Consider the following 16199-nt stretch of genomic DNA (forward strand, 5'->3'; position numbering starts at 1 on the left):
ACGTGGTGAAAATAAATCATTTTCTAGATACAGTAGCCTGAATTAAACAATGTAATTGAGCTTTTAGCTTTCCCTACAGGCCACAGATTGTTTTTGTTTTTGACATTTTTGAAGATGCTGCTGATTTCACAGTTTAAAAAACCCTGCACAACATTTTTAGTTGAACAATAAACCTCCTACCTCCAACTAGCAGACTACAGGGTCCCATTACCAACAGCCTTGTCATTTAGTACATGTCTACTGCTTCTCTCACCTGCAGTGCATTCATTCTTCATAGCTCTCATGTCTGCAATTTGAACGTACAGTGAAGAAGGGAGGAGAGTTTATTGCACAAGTAAACACTTTAGGTGTAATGTAAAGAGTTTTGTATTTGTGGAAAAATATTTAAAGCTGGGTACACACCTAACAGATATATCTGCAGATGACGGTTGTTCATACACACTGATCAACCATCATCTGTGTTCTGGCTGCGGATCCAGCTGGCCGGTGGGCGCGTCGCTCCTCCCTCCCCGCAGCCTCTGCTGCAAGTGTACGGGCGGTCGGCTGACCGCCCGTACATACGGCACGATGCCCCAGTATATCTGCAGCTATATTGGGCATCAGCTGTGCAGCACAGCCGACGTGATATATCTCGCTCACAGACATTTCGCTGGTACACAATGACCGGCGCACACAAGATATATTGGCCGATCAATTGATAGATCATGTGACGTCTTAATAATTACCTGCAATATTGACATTGAAGTAGGAGGTCGAACTTTCGAAAGACTGGAGAAGTTTCCCATAGTAACCAGTCAGCTCTTAGCTAGCATTTATCAAGTACATTCTATTAAATAGGTAGCTGATTAGTTGCTATGGGTAACTTCTCCACTCCATTCCCCCCTATTATTGTATTCAAGTTGGTGCAGTTAAAAGCCTAAACAGCTCTTATGACTGTCAGGGTCTTCTTACTTGGCGACTACTCTTGTACAGTAAGCTTGAATTGCAATAGTTAATTACTATGTATATAAGGGACAAAAACATACATCGGTTACATGAAATAGTTACTATAACATTTGTATTTTACCACTGCTGTACGCTGTCTGCGTATTTATGTCTTTGATAACTGTCTACTCAGAGCAACTCCCTAGAGCCAGCACCCAGTATGTACTTCTCAGCCCCCACTCCTGCTGTTAAGCTGCTATTGACACAGTGAAACGAAAAATTAATTTTGCAGAGAGAAATGATGTGATGCGCTAGAACCATTTTGACATTTAATTCAAAGAGGATCAGTTTTAAAATGGATGTCGCTGATATAGAAGGATATTGTTCTTCTACCGCAAGATTCATATTGGTGCAACTTCTTCTGATACAGTTGCGTACAAGATCTATTTGACTATTTTCCCTAAAGAGCTAACAATTTGTGCTTATCATTGACTCTGTGGTAACTCATTCATAGGTTACTCATAAGGAAAAGAGACTAGACGAGAAAAAGCTGAGCAGTAATGGCACTGGTCTGTAGGAGAGGGTGTCAGAGAGGGATGTGGGCTCATCATGGGAATGGGGCTGTAAGTGGTCTGTGCCAGACCAAATATGCAGACATGTCCTCACCTGATAGGGACCATGATATTAACAGAAATATTTTGTGGTCTTGTCAGTTCATATATACGAGGATGGATCCAAAAGTTGGTGTCCTGACCATGAATAACAGAGACATTTAGTCGGTGTCCGGACCATGAATAACAGAGACATTTAGTCGGTGTCCTGACCATGAATAACAGAGACATTTAAGTTCAAATGACATTTATTTTTCAACATAGTCTCCATTTGCTTAAATACACTTCTCCCATTGATGCTCCAACCTCTTGAATCCATTCAGGAAAAAGTCTGGTGATTGGTGCTCAAATCAGTCCTGTACAACAGTCATGTCATCATCATCAGACGCAAAAGTCTGCCCACGAATGTGTTCCTTGAGCGTGACCGTGAATGCCAGTAGGCGTCTTCTTCATTTGCAGATATTTAAAGACTGCTCAAATTTCAGTTTTCAGTATTCTCCATTTTTCAACTTTTAGCGATGTTGTTCTGTTTATTATTCAATATCTGCAAATATAAAAGAATTGTGCTGTCATTTTCCACAGTGTTCTACAAAGATCTCTAGTACATACTATACATACATACAGAAAATCTATATGAGGCGACATCTACTACTACGTCAGGACACGGACTTTTAGATCCACCCTCGTATTTGTACAGGACACAAAGTTATCAGTGAGGTGGCAAAATTACACGAGTCTATCAAGTTCAACCTATATTCTGGATTGGCTGAGAATACATTGCCACAGAATATGGCATTTAAGTGCACATTAAAATCATAAGATCATGTTTTTGACTGTTTTCTACACAATGTATGCTGATTATGGCAGGACAGACCCAATTCCCGTACAGCTGGGAGTTATGTCCCACTGTTGGATGCACTCTGAATGCTTCAGTATTGATGTGGTCTTTTTGTTAAGGGAAGAGTATCAGCCTATCACTTTGTAAAAGCTAGACACTGTGATGTGGGCACTCCCTCTTACAAGACCTGGCCATGCACTCCCTCTTACAGAACCTGGCCATGCACTCCCTCTTACAGGACCTGGCCATGCACTCCCTCTTACAGGACCTGGCCATGCACTCCCTCTTACAGGACCTGGCCATGCACTCCCTCTTACAGGACCTGGCCATGCACTCCCTCTTACAGGACCTGGCCATGCACTCCCTCTTACAGGACCTGGCCATGCACTCCCTCTTACAGGACCTGGCCATGCACTCCCTCTTACAGAACCTGGCCATGCACTCCCTCTTACAGGACCTGGCCATGCACTCCCTCTTACAGGACCTGGCCATACACTCTTTTGGCCACCTCACATTATGGCTGTGTTACATGTTTTGAATTTTCAGATGTTGGGAGATATGACGTAGTGAGCAGGCCTGGCCCAGATTGATTGTCCATTCTCCCCAACCATTCACCTGGCAAAGGTGAGTTGTCCTGTAGAATAGAAAGAGATAGGGCCTGGTCTGGGTAGATCAGGGGTTGGGCATATTTTAGGGTCTCATGATTTTTAAATATGAAATGTTTGCAGAATGTTTGTAAGTAACCCCACCCATGACTGCTTACTTTTGTGTACTGCCCCTCGCCACAACCTTCATATATTACATAGCCCAATGCTCAATAATCATAACTCATTCATGCATCATTTGTTTAATAGAAATAAGTGGATTCTAATAATAACTTAGATGATATATTTCTCATGCTGACAGACACGCACGGAAATAAAAGCACGATAGGAAACAATGTGGCAATATAAGGAGTAGTCTGTTAACCCTGCAGTTATATCAGCACAATCCCAGATTTGTATGGCTATTGGGCCCATTTACTTTGTCTGCACGTAGTGAATGATGTGTGCTCAAGTGAGTGCTTTACTGTGAATGTAATCTGGCTACAAAATCTAACTCCCTCTAACACATCAGCAGACCAGAGCCATGGACACTGCAATTCTTGAACTACATCCAGCAAAGTTTATTTTATTATTCATTCATTCACTCATTCATAGACCAGACTGTTTTTTCCATCCTTTTTTCTCATAGTAAGATTAGCTGATTAATGACAATACTAAAGAGGATCAAACCATAACATAATATCTATTTTTAATGTGATTGTATTTTCCTGATATTTCTCTACTATTGATGTGATCAAATTCCTTCTTACTGCTTTTTCTTTGTAGTGAAACAATATTTGTCATTCTCCAATAACTTGACTATCAGCAACGATTGTTTAAAAGTGTGGCTTATGGCTTTGCAAGCACTACTCTTTTACTCCTGTTAATCATTTTTTCTTGTTGCGCAAGTTTCCTTTGCGCATAAGCAATAGCTGGCACTTCAAGTCAGCTAGAGTTAGGGATGGGCACAGCGAATCAGAGTACTGAGTTGAGCCACATGGCTCAAATCAGTGGAGTGTCTTGAGACAGTGTAGAGCTTCAGTAAGCAGAGGCGCCAGCGACTTTGAGTGAGTTGCTGACAGCTCCCCCCCCTCAGCCCAGCACTGCAGATCATGCTGCATTGACTCAGTAAACCCCCCCGCCCGGACCCTGGCAGAAGCAGCGCGACTTTGAGTGAGTCACTGACAACTCCGCCCCCTACACTGCTGATCCGACCTGATCAGACTTCTGCACTGACTCAGTGCAGAAGTACGATCAAGTGGGATCAGCAGTGTAGGGGGCGGAGCTGCCACTGACTCAGGCTCCCACTGACAGAGAGGCTAGAGAGGTGGATGTCTCGACACACCAATAGTTGAGTGACTCAAATAATTCGAACATCTGAATGATTCAAGTCATTGTGTTGAGACACTCACTCAGTAGCCATCTCTACCTAGAGTAGAGAAAACGAGGCGGGCCATCCATTACGGCACACTCTCTGACTCACTGGGCTGCTGACAGACAGTTGAGCTGACCCTGTCAAGTCAGTGAGGCAGGCCATTCCGGCACACTGTGTTGTATGTGTAAGCAGGAGCTAGGGGTGGCGCAGGGATTCTGGCTGACAGCCCAGTAGTTCTGCCCAGTAGTGCAGCTGCAGCACTTTGTCTGTAAACGAGAAAAGAAAACATTGGGCTCACGGCTACCATCGATGACGGAAAACCATCTGAATCTCCGACTGAAACCATCAGTCATAGGTGGATGTCCAGCAATGGTTTCTAACCATCGATGGTCGATGGCCATCCCTACCCACCGTACAATGGGCCTGATTCAGAGCCACTCGTAAGCGGCCGCTCGTTCGTTCCGAGCGATGTTTGCACAACTGCGCATGCGTACGGATCATAATACGCATGCGCGAACCAGTCAGTGCGGCCGAAAATCGTTTGTTCGCTAAATAGCGAATGCCTGCTATTTTGAGTGACAGGAGGAGGTGTATGTGGGTGGTAACAGAGGAAGGTGCTTGAAAACGGGGAGTGGAGATCCGAACGCAGGCGTGCTTAAAGGTCAAAACGGGCGTTTTATGGGTGTGCATAATTAATACAGCAGCGTCATTGACCACGTCACTGGGTTATTTTATAGTCAGAACTGCTCGCAAGATTGCGGTAGGAAAAACCAACCACAAGAATAGCGAGCAGTTCATACGTTGGTCGATGTACTCGATTAATCTAATAAATAGCGGACATGACGTATGGTGCGAGCGGCCAGGGGGCGTATTTTTCAAATTTACATTCGCATGTTTTGCTCGCTCGTTCAGACTTAGAGGTGTGAACAGTCCGCAAAGTGCGAACGGTTCATTTGAATAGCCACCCCTTTTTAGAAAACGAACGACCGCAAATAGCGAACGGCTCTGAATGAGGGCCTATGAACAAACCAGGAGTTATAATCGAATGTGCCAAAGGCAGGTAATTTACTGATAGAGCCAGATTTTTGCATAGTGGATGACATGCTTAGTTCTATGTGAGACTCCTGTGTGTTTGTGACATGGGAGAGATGGGTGACACAGAGCCATTTTATATGCTTTTTAAACATTCTTTAGTAAAATTAAAAAGCCACCTAAAGTGCTGTCACTTTGTATGTTGTTTATTATAGTTGTAAAAATCATATGAAATTAGTTCTGATATTAATTTAAATCTATCAAAATCCCTAAAGCTTTGGGCTCTGTGCCTCAGGGCCATTCTGGTACAGTAGATTTACTATAGTGCTGATTCTGAATTCCTACTTCCACCACTGCTTGTAGAACCATATTGGCTTTCCTTCAGGAACCCGTTCATTTATGAGGCGGCAGCCTTGGAGTCTTATCAGGTTGTGCATGCTCAGTGGCACCATTTTCTTATTTTATTTCTGTCAGATTAAGCATCCCCAACAACAACTGTGGCTCGGACATTCAGATATCACCTTGGGCATTCTCAGAGTAGTTTGATTGTTTCGCTCTTCTACCGCTGGCTGGGCTTACTCGCAGGTCCTTTAAAGCCATTGTCAGCATAGAGCCTTTACTAGGATATTTGTTTACCTGTTGCAATCTGCTACAGAACAACGGATTCTTGTCTCATTCTAGGACCTTGCTCAAAGCTTGTTTGCTTATTTACTGGACCCCAAGAGGCGAGTTTGGGTGTCAAAACTCATTATATTGGTGTAGGCTTCATCATGATTCCTATACAAATGTAATTAAGCATGAGCATTACAGTGTTTTGAAGCAATATGCAATTTGTTTGATTCATATTGTCCTCCAAAATAACAAGGCCAAGCAAACGGTTATATATGTGATCCTGCCCACGCTGTATAATTACCAGTGTACAGAGTTTACAGCTCAATTATCATATTAAAGACAGATTTGTGCCGCTTGCTTTAAAATTTTTGAAACAAGAATTATATTTTTTAATAAACACAAATGGAATAACAGGAGGCCAATTTGAAGGCAACAATTGTGAAATTAGTAAATTTAACACATGTAAATATTGTATGAATAGACCCTTAGGGGGCGATTCAATTGTTCTGGGCACTGTAATAATTAATGGGCACCCAATGTAGCAATTCTAATTTTCCTTGCATCCTCTAATTATCGGGCTTGTCGCGACCAATTAGAGTTTACCCACGTATAGCAGCTAAACTTGTCTAAAGTCCAAGTTAGGGCGCCCAAACTGCCGTTTCAGTGTTAAAATCAATGACTTTTTGCAAATTTCTGCTCACTTCCTCAGAAGGGCCGAGCAGAAATCCCGGCGCCAGCGGCTGTTCCTGCCTGAACGGAGCGCCCAGCACTGACAGCCCCGGCGCTAACAATGGGATCGCCCCCTTAAATAGCATTGTCCTAAAAATCTAAAACAAACTTAAGACACACAGTATCTGATGAATGGCAAACGTGTGTTTCTCAACGTGAAATATTTTAAAGGTTTCTTTATTTGGCAAGAAAGGTATGAGAATGGATTCTGAGCGACGTCTGGTCATGCCACCACGGATCCTTATGCCATGTCTGGGTATGGTCTCAGCTACGGAATGGGATTGTAATGCCGGCGACACTGTGAGCCCTACAGATGGAAATCCCAACAGCGTGAGGTAAGTACCCTAACCCTCCCCTCCCCCCCAACCCTTCTTTAGGGGTGCCTAACCCTAACCTCCCCCAGGGGTGCCTAAACCTAACTCCCCCTCCCCGCACTCTAAACCTAACCCTCCTGGGGGGGTGCCTGGCCCTAACCTCCCCCCCTGGGGTTCCTAACCTTAAACCCCCTTCCCCTAGTCTAACCCTATACCTTCCGGCGGAGTGCCTAACGCTAAGTCCCCACGGGTTGCCCTAAACCTAACCTCCCTCTCTCCCGGCTAACAGAACAGGCACACCGTACTCACCTCATACGGGCCCGCGTCGTCCTGGATTCCAGCATCAGGATTATGACAGCCGTCGGTATCTCGACGCCTGTCATAAATCCCTAGCCAGCATTCTGCCGTCGGGATTGTCACATGACTACATACCCTCAGCTACATGTTGGGCTGCTGCTGGACAAATCTGATGTGGTACAGGTATTTATGTGGCTACTAATTTTTGCCCCTACAGATTCCACATTAGAATTTTAAATTGTAAGGGCATCTGTTTGTGCTTCTTGGGCAGCCAACATTCGATTATGAACATCGGCTTGGGCCTCTATTGCCGTGGCTAATCGCTCCAGGTTTTTATTTAGTGTTCTATGCATATGTTGCCACCTAGCCATTATTTTAACATTATGTTGTTATAGTTTAATTATATTTAATTATATAATTTGTGTGTCGTGAATTTCTTTTAATACTGTACATCGGTGACTTCCATCATAGGACTAGTATTTGGGGCTTGATTAACAGCTTTAGTGGATGATACTCCTTCCTGACCTCCTTCTGGAGCCAGAGTATTTACTTGAATCAAATCCAGAGTCCCTAGTTCTTCAGCCGTTATTGCCACAGGATGACACAGAGCACCTGCAGCATGTGTTTTTGCCTTAGCATCCTGTATTTATATTGGTGTAACAGTATAATTAATTATTATTATTTGTATTTTTAGATTTTATTTTTTGTGTCAAATAAAGAAAGAATAAGAAACCATATTTGCATTTAATAATGAATGTCAAATTAAAAATGACATGAAGGGCCTGGTTCTGAGTCGCATATAATGTGTATGTTCACGGAATTAAGGGATTTTTTTTTGGCCTATTGTGGGTGCGTGAAAATCCCTAAGAACTCGTAAAGGTGCGTGCGTTACACTGTGTGTACGCACACAGGGCCTGATTCATTACCGATCGCAACTGCGATTACGCAGATGGGCGATTGATGTGTACTGCGCATTTGTATGCATCGCAGTGTGCATGTGCGAAGCCTCCACTGTGATCGCAATGACTATGCAGACCCATCGGAGAGTGATTGACAGAAAGTGACCATTTGGGAGAGGTGACAAGGGACGCGGGGGGGTGGTCAGCGAAACGCAGGCATGTCAGTGCATTTGAACGCCATTACAGGGGCGTGCATAAATTATCCACTGCGATGGTATACACAGCCTGAGCTCCCAGTGCGTGCGGCCAGGTTAGCAATTTCTGAGTAAGGTCTGACCTTGTGCAATTGTGAGATGGTTTCGCTCTTTTGCTAAGTATTACAGATGTGAGAAAGGGGAAGATGACGTCCTTATGTTAGGCTGCGACAGCATAGCGTTTGCAAACAGCATATTTTCGCAAGTAGACCTGCGTGCATAATCGCAGCTGCAGCCGCAATAGCGATCCGTAATGAATCGGCCCCACAGTTACGTTAGTGTTTGATACGCACGATGTGTGGAATCTTAATCCTTGCACAGTCAGACTCATGGCTGTACACCAGGGAAGGCTTGTGCCAGTATGAGCACAAATTTACATATGCAATATTGGCAAAAGAAATGGACGCGGCAGCGTTAATCTCAGAATCAGGCCCTATGCCATATGCCAGTATGGCCCATATCATAGCAGAAGCCTGAGTGTTACAGTGTTTTTTTCATACAGTAAGTATGGGGGACGCTTTTACAGGAAATTGCTCGCATGTAAAAAATAAAAAAGGAATCCCTCCTGTGCGGCATTCGCTGTGTCCTGCTTTGGCATTTGTAGCCCTTCATCCTGTGTCATGCCACAGCCTGAAGGTGGGAAGATAGGTCGTCATGGCCCTAAGAATGGTTGCATTCATTGCTTCTGCTAGTGATTATCCAGTTGCTAGTACTCTGTGCCAGGATGTTATCTGGATGGTGTCCTCCTGCCCACAATCTGCTCAACATCACATGCTTTGTTAGTCTTCCTGTAGTCATCTTCAACCATTACCCAATCATTGGGCTCGATTCAATTCAACGCGATTTGGATAACGCCGGGAAGGAGCTCCTGGAGCTGCTCAATTCAGTGCGCTGTTAAGCCCGACTAAGGATTTCTTCTCGCATCCCTCCTGGGGTGCAAACAGAAATCCGACAAAACTACAGGAGCGATGTCGTTTTCTGCCCTTAGTGCCGCGGAAACAGCACTGGGCAGTTTAGTCTGAGAGTGCCGGTTCTCACGACTAAATATCATGTTTAAGGCGCGAGAACCGGCCTTCGACAAAACAGCAATTGAATTGAACAGCTCCGGGACTTTCCACCCTCTAGGAAATGTATTATCATCTTGTTCATCATGGACAGATACTGGAAAATAACCCACTTTGTACCCAGGGGCGTTTCGTGAGAGGAGTCTCCGATATGGGCCCGCTCCTCTTCGTCCGGCGTATGGCTGCGCACTGAGCGGTACGCGACTAGCGCTGCACTTATAGTCTCTGGGCACTAGAGTGTGCCCAGAGTCTATAGCAGAGCTTGGTATTCAATTTATACAATAATTACCTAAGAGTGAAAAAAATATTTTAAAAAATAACCACAGTAACGTAAAAAACACAGTTTAATAAAGTACATATAAAAAAGTATACAGTACATAAATATTAGATTAGAACAATGGTATCAATGAATATATCCTGATACAAATTCTGCACATATATAATCATATGTATGTGCAATTATTACACCTGCTGCACCAACAGCATGTAGTCAGTATTCCGGATATATTAGAATGTGTGAGGATCCTCTATTCACACATCGAGGATATTAGATCCTAGAATTTGCAACAAAGTATAGTTGTACTGATTATTTAGAGTTCCTTCAATTAGTTGCGGCTTAGTTGATATGTTTGAAAAGCTCTAATGGAAACAACAACCATTGTAATCACATATAGAAAACCGGCATCGGCAAATCATTGTATAGAGATCCCCAGAAAAGGACTATTACAGTCTTGGATGTTAGAACTGTTTACGTGTTATCAGCTGTAACAAAATCAGCTTTATATCGGATTTGTGGTTATATGTGGTTATTTTTAAAATAATTTTTTCACTCTTGGGTAATTATTGTATAAATTGAATACCAAGCGCTGCTGTGTTTATCCTTCTTGTTATAGATGGTGGCATCTTCTGGTAGCAGCTGCTGGTTAGTCCTTTGTATCTGGTCCGCTGCGCTTTATTTTGCTCAGCGCCAAGGGTATTTCTATATATATTCCAGAGTCTATAGCGCTTGCACAGGTCACCGGGAAAATGGTAGCGGCGGCCATTTTCCCTGTACTGCGCATGCGCAAATGATGGGAAAATTGCAGCGTGTGGGCCCCTACCTGGACCCTGGGGCCTGTGTGCACTGCAAACCCTGCACCCATTTTAAATATGCCCCTGTTTGTAGCCCTCAAGGGACTTCCTTCTGTACCCTCTCTGGACAGACTTTTTGTAAGAGAAATCTTCCGTTCTTCATGGGTGTCCACAGGATATTGTCTCTGATAGCGGTATACAATTCAAGGCAAAATTTTGGAGAGCGATTTGTAAGACATTAGGAATTTGACTCTGCTTATCATCTTCGAGTCAATCAAGATTTAGAGTAATTTCTAAAGTTATTTCTTTCCTTCTCACAAAATAACTGGGTGGAACTCCTTTCTTCGGAGAGTTCACAATCTATGGTCTTCTCTGGTGCGGCAAGTACAGTAGTTTGAGGTGACATTAGTTTCACTTTAGCTCTTGTAGAACAAGACAGTCTGTGCTTCACTAAATATTTTTGGTATACCTTGGTGTGGCAAACATTTTGTGGTGACACTAGTTTTAATTTAGTATTTGTAGAGCGGAATATTCATTGCCTCGCCAAATGTCTTTTGTCCTCTCTTGTGCGACAAGCACTTTGAGGTGACACTAGTTTTAATTTAGCGATTGTAGAGTGGAAAAGCTGGTGCTTCGCTAAATGTTTTCAATCCTCACTGTTGACACTAGTTTCAATTTAGCAGTTGTAGAGCAGAATATTCATTCTCACGAAATATCTTTGGTACACCCTGGTGCGGCAAACACTTTAATGTGACACTACTGTAATTTTAATTTAGTGATTGTAGAGTGGAGAAGCCTGTGCTTGGCTAAATATTTTTGTACCCACTGGTACGGAAAGCACTTTGGGGTGACACTAGTTTAATTTTATGTGTTTGTAGAGTTGAACAGTCTGTAACTTGCTAAATGTCTTTTGTTTTTCTCGGGGACGGAAAGCACGTTGAGGTAACACTAGTTTAAATTTAACCATTGTTGAGGGGAACATTCGGTGTCTCGTTAAATATTTTTGGACCTCTTGGGTGCGGCAAGCACTTTGAGGTAACATTAGTTTAATTTTAACAGTTCTTGAGGGGAATATTTGTTGCCTCACTAAATATCTTTAGTTCTCTCTGGTGTGGCAAGCACTTGGAGGTCATAATAGTTTCACTTCAGCAAATATTTTTGGTAAACCCTGGTGCGGCAAGCACTTTGAGGTGACACTAGTTTTACGACCCTACCTTTGTATATACTCCCTGTTTGTGTGGGTTTCCCCCGGGTGCTCCGGTTTCCTCCCACACTGGTAGGGTAATTGGCTTCAAACAAAAATTAAGCCTACTATATATTTGTCTGAGCTTATGGTAGTGAATATAGACTGTAAGCTCCACTGGGGCATTGACTGATGTGTGCTATATAAAGAACAAGAACAGTAGAGTGTAAAAGCTTGTGTCTCGCTAAATAATTTTGGTCCTTTCTGGTTGGCAAGGACTTTGAGAAGACACTAAATTCCCTTTAGCAATTGTAAAGCGGGACAGTCTCGCTAAATATTTTTGGTACACCCTGGTGCGGCAATCACTTTGAGGTGACACTAGTTTAATTTTAACAGTTGTACAGCGGAATATTCATTGCCTCGCTAAATATCTTTGGTCCTCTCTGGTGCGGCAAGCACTTTGTTGTGAAACTGGTATCACTTTAGCAATTGTAGAACGGGACAGCCTATGCCTAACAAAATATTTTTGTTACACCCTGGTGCTTACCACACCAGGGTCACTTTAAGGTGACACTAGTTTCAATTTAATAATTGTAGAGCAGAATACTTGGTGCCTTGCTAAATATTTTTGGTTCTTTCTGGTGCGGCAAGCACTTTGTGGTGATACTAGTTTCACTTAGCAATTGTAAAACGGGACAGTCTGCGCCTCACTAAATACTTTTGGTACTTTTTGGTACACCCTGTTGCAGCAAGCACTTTCAGGTTATTCAAGTGGATCAATTTCTCTCATTTCCTCCTCCCCATGAGAATACTTTTTAACATGTTCAGATTTGTCTTCTTTTTTCTTGTTTATAAGATGCTCTAGTAGGGGCTTATGGTCTGAAAGGGGCCACTTTAACCTTTTCACACATTGCTCTCTTGCTTCCATCAAAGCATCTTCTTGGTTTATCTCTTGAATCGGTTGGATAAAAGATGGGATGGGATATTTATGCTCAGTGTAACTTAATTTCTAGGCCACTGGTTCTGTAGTTTATGCTCCCCTGAAGAACGGCTTCATCCTGTACTCATCAAATTTGCTTGGCAATATGCCTCCCTTGTTTACAGTATGATATATAAGCTCATCTAGACAGTATCAATAACTGGTAAGCTTCTCCTGGAATGTACTCTTTAGACCATGGGTGGGGAAACTTTTTTTCTGCCGAGGGCCATTTTGATATATATAACATTATCTGCGGGCCTGGTGCAGGCCACGCTCCCTTTATGCCACACGGGGACGGGGTCACAATTGTTGGTGATTACAGCAATGCCCAGAGCATCCTGAGGATGCTACGGGGAGCTCTAAGGGTAGCAGTGTGACCGTCCTAAGTACACTCCAGGCAGCACTGCTGCATAGATTCTGGCCGCAGTTTGCCATTCTAAGCAGCCTGCTAGCCAGGTTAGGCTAGCAGAAAAAAGCTCAGAGGGCCAGACCAAATGACTCCGAGGGCCTTATACGGCCCCTTGGCCTGAGGTTCCCCATCCCTGCTTTAGGCAAAAGATAATTTACATTCTTGTGTTTAAGGCTAAATCCAAGGCACCCAGATTGTCTTTGAATGAAGCTTGAGTATTACTTCGCCGAGTAGCCTCGATAACTTCCATGGCGGACCCATTTAAACTCTCTGCAATCTTTTGGTTTTGTTCTGTCAGTGTACAGGTATGCCATTCTTCTGACTGTTGCACTGCGGTCTCCTTCCAAACTTCATAGGTCTCTTCTCCAGCCATATTGGGTTGTATCCAGGAGAATACATGTAATTTTCTATAGCCAATGAATTCTTCCGAACTGTTCAACCATTGTTTCCGTGCAGGCAAAAAAAAACCTATTTCCTCTGGCCTTTTGGGCCTCAACATCTGGAGAGAACTATTAATGTCTAGAGGTATTAGCTGGAAAAGGAATTTCAGACACTTCATCAAATTCAGAGGTATTGTATTGTTTACCTTTATCAGGCCAAATTATGTTATATTTCCTACCAGGTACTCCTTGTGTATGTACAGTAGGCATAAATTCACAATCTATTGATGTCTCCATACTAATACAGCACATACAGTATATTTCCAAACTCTCCTTTCCTTGTTATCTAGGGCCCTTGCTCTCCATGTAACTTCTGGACAGCAACAAGAATATCTTCATCTGTGGTTTCACTAAAATTTCAACTATGCTGACACCACTCATAAATATCATCTTTTCTCCTGTTGGTAAACGGCTCTGAGAGTCTCTTTCGAATCCCAGCTGTGGATCCAAAAATGTAACGCATGTTCATTACAAGAAGGCGGGTGACAGGGTCACAAAATACTTTAGGGTTACACTAGTTTAACTTTAGCAATTGAGGAGCGGAACAGTCTGTGATTCACTAAATTTCTTTGGTTCTGTCACGGCTGCCGACACTTGAGACTCTTGGAGGGAGGCAGGCCTACTAGGTACAATAAACTGGGGTGGTCTTAGGAATGACCTTTCTATGAAACTCAGTAGCACAGGATAAAAGTAAAATAGAATTTATTCACAAAAGAATTATAATCAGCAAAATCTCATATAAAGTCTCAAACAGCACAGAGATTCACATATGCAATAATAAGTATAGGAGAAAATCCCCAAATATATATGCCGTTTTTGACATATAAGAACTAACGTGGTAGGGAACCCCGAGTCCAGTATGAGGCTAACTCCTCAGGATGGCATTGAGGACTTTGGCCAGGGTAGAACCCTGTAGTAATAGAAATCCGGAGCAGAGCAAGCCCTGCAGAATAATATAGTTCCGGGACAGGGCCGAGCCCTGCAGTGCAGTGAGGGATGAAGCAAACTTGTGCCTTGTGGTATAGTGAAGTCGGAGCAGGGTTAAGCCCTGTAAGGCGATGAGATTCCAGAACAGGATTGAGCCCTGCAACATGGCTAGAGTACGGAGCGAGGTTGAGCCCCGTGATGCGGAGAAGATTGTAGCAGGGTTGAGCCCTGTGGTTCTAGCTAGGGTTCGGAGCGGGGTTGAGCCCCGTGATGCGGAGAAGATTGTAGCAGGGTTGAGCCCTGTAGTGTAGCTAGGGTTCGTAGCGGGGTCGAGCCCTATGATGCAGAGATGACACTGTAACGGTGCAGTTGACAACTGTAACAAGGATGAGTTCAATATCCACAGGAATGGAAAGACAACAGGCAAAGTAAATAGTGCAGCAAAATGGTGAAACCACAGTGATGGAGCAGTAAGCAATACTTAGATAATAGGAATGCTGGGCTCTGTAGTGCCGCAGGTAACTGGCATCAGAAGTTCATCTGGAATATAACAAAGTCCACAGCAATCCACAGGCACAGCGGGGATCTGGCAGGAGTCCAAGAAAAGACCTGAAAGCAACATTGCACAGACACTGAGACACAGTTAGTAACAGGCTTTATACTAGAGGTCTGTGATCCATAGGAAGTTTCAGAACATGTGACCCAAATGGAATCAGGTATGAAATAATGAGCAATCTAGGAATCCCACAACCTGACAACACCTGGGAAACAGATGATCACTTTAACACTCTATCCCCTGAATGAGAAGCATGCCAGCAAGCAGGAGAGCTCCTCCAACGACCACAATGGAACTTTGGCAAAAGTAGTCTATCTTTATGTACTGAAATAGTCGCAGTCCTGACAGGTTCCCTCTGGTGCAACAAGTACTTTAAGGAGACACTATTGCACTTTAGAGATTGCAGAGCTGTAGAGTCTGTGTCTCACTGAATATCTTAAGTCCTCTCTGGCGTGGTAAGGAGTTTGAGGTGTCACTAGTTTCAGTTTAGTGATTGCAATACGGAAGAGTCTGTGCAAAGCTGAATATCTTTGGTTCTCTATGGTGCGGCAAGCACTTTGAGAGCTGAACAGTCCATGTCTCACTAAATGTCTTACTCTCTTAAATGTGAGTCTGGTAAGTATGTGCTGTACATAGTCTATGTTGATAATTCGATTGAGGTCACTATGTAAACATGCTACTGTATAATGGTACCAATTGCCCTGAATAGAGGACCGTTCTGCCTACTTCCTATTAGCTTTAACTAGATAAGCATTGGGATGCTGTCTGTCACTTTCCTCAGACTTCTTGGACAATGGGCGTTTTGATAATCAGACGCCGGCACACAAGTCCCCGATTGCTAGACAACTACAAGCAAGAGGCCAAGCTACACCCCTCTTCTGGAATGTACTTCCTACGCGCTGACTTACTAACTGACTGATGTACCTTTTTTACATTTGAGCTCCTCTTACTTTCCCACTTCAAGACACTTCTTGGCCCCTGCTGGTACCGGGTCCTTCAGCGCATGCCGCTAATTGGTGTCAGCCAATGTTCTGATCCCAGCGGTTACCATAACATCCAAGAGAATGATTGATGATATACAGCACACGGCTCTGAGTTTCC

The 16199-nt window shown here is 43.5% G+C and overlaps 1 protein-coding gene across 3 annotated transcripts in view; it reads left to right on the forward strand.

Moving 5' to 3' along the window:
* DCLK1 (doublecortin like kinase 1) overlaps positions 1–16199 on the forward strand; it is a 454917-nt gene that overhangs the window by 84940 nt on the left and 353778 nt on the right. The window lies entirely within an intron of this gene.

The sequence above is a fragment of the Taudactylus pleione genome, unplaced genomic scaffold, assembly GCF_031769625.1.
Source record: "Taudactylus pleione unplaced genomic scaffold, aTauple2 ptg000043l, whole genome shotgun sequence".
Lineage (NCBI taxonomy): Eukaryota > Metazoa > Chordata > Amphibia > Anura > Myobatrachidae > Taudactylus > Taudactylus pleione.